The sequence below is a fragment of the Schistocerca nitens genome, chromosome 10, assembly GCF_023898315.1.
Source record: "Schistocerca nitens isolate TAMUIC-IGC-003100 chromosome 10, iqSchNite1.1, whole genome shotgun sequence".
NCBI classification, from domain to species: domain Eukaryota; kingdom Metazoa; phylum Arthropoda; class Insecta; order Orthoptera; family Acrididae; genus Schistocerca; species Schistocerca nitens.
In genome coordinates, this window is record NC_064623.1 from 178,354,552 (window position 1) to 178,356,152 (window position 1,601).

Sequence of the window (1,601 nt, forward strand, 5' to 3'; positions counted from 1 at the left end):
GCATCGGGATTCAATCACAAATTCACAATGGCGGTTTCTGTCCACAGGAGTAACATTTAGAAGAGTCTGCTGTTTGGGCCTCTTTTGGGAGCCGAGTGTTAGATTCCGATGCACAGTAGTAGTTTCACTGTAACCCTTGTACCTTCACACTGTCGATGAAACAAAGGAATTGTGTGGGGATTCAACACAAATTTCACAACGGCTGTTTGTGTCCACTGGAGGAACATTTAGAAGAATCTGCTGTTTGGGCCCGTTTTGGGAGCCCAGTGTTAGATTCCGATGCACAGTAGTAGTTTCACTGTAACCCTTGTACCTTCAAATTGTCGATGAAACAAACAAATTGCGTCGGGATTCAATCCCAAATTCACATTGGCGGTTTCTGTCCACAGGAGTAACATTTAGAAGAGTCTGCTGTTTGGGCCTCTCCTGGGAGCCCAGTGTTAGATTCCGATGCACAGTAGTAGTTTCACTGTAACCCTTGTAGCTTCAAATTGCCGATGAAACAAAGAAATTGCATCGGGATTCAATCCCAAATTCGCAATGGCGGTTTCTGTCCACAGGAGTAACATTTAGAAGAGTCTGCTGTTTGGGCCTCTCCTGGGAGCCCAGTGTTAGATTCCGATGCACAGTAGTAGTTTCACTGGAACCCTTATACCTTCACATTGTCGATGAAACAAAGGAATTGTGTGGGGATTCAACACAAATTTCACAACGGCGGTTTGTGTCCACTGGAGGAACATTTAGAAGAATCTGCTGTTTGGGCCCGTTTTGGGAGCCCAGTGTTAGATTCCGATGCACAGTAGTAGTTGCACTGTAACCCTTGTACCTTCAAATTGTCGATGAAACAAACAAATTGCGTCGGGATTCAATCCCAAATTCACAATGGCGGTTTCTGTCCACAGGAGTAACATTTAGAAGAGTCTGCTGTTTGGGCCTCTCCTGGGAGCCCAGTGTTAGATTCCGATGCACAGTAGTAGTTTCACTGTAACCCTTGTACCTTCAAATTGTCGATGAAACAAAGAAATTGCATCGGGATTCAATCCAAATTCGCAATGGCGGTTTCTGTCCACAGGAGTAACATTTAGAAGAGTCTGCTGTTTGGGCCTCTCCTGGGAGCCCAGTGTTAGATTCCGATGCACAGTAGTAGTTTCACTGTAACCCTTGTACCTTCAAATTGTCGATGAAACAAAGAAATTGCATCGGGATTCAATCCCAAATTCACAATGGCGGTTTCTGTCCACAGGAGTAACATTTAGAAGAGTCTGCTGTTTGGGCGTCTCCTGGGAGCCCAGTGTTAGATTCAGATGCACAGTAGTAGTTTCACTGTATCCCTTGTACCTTCAAATTGTCGATGAAACAAAGAAATTGCATCGGGATTCAATCCCAAATTCACAATGGCGGTTTCTGTCCACAGGAATAACATTTAGAAGAGTCTGCTGTTTGGGCCTCTTTTGGGAGCCGAGTGTTAGATTCCGATGCACAGTAGTAGTTTCACTGTAACCCTTGTACCTTCAAATTGTCGATGAAACAAAGAAATTGTATCGGGATTCAATCCCAAATTCACAATGGCGGTTTCTGTCCACAGGAGTAACATTTAGAAG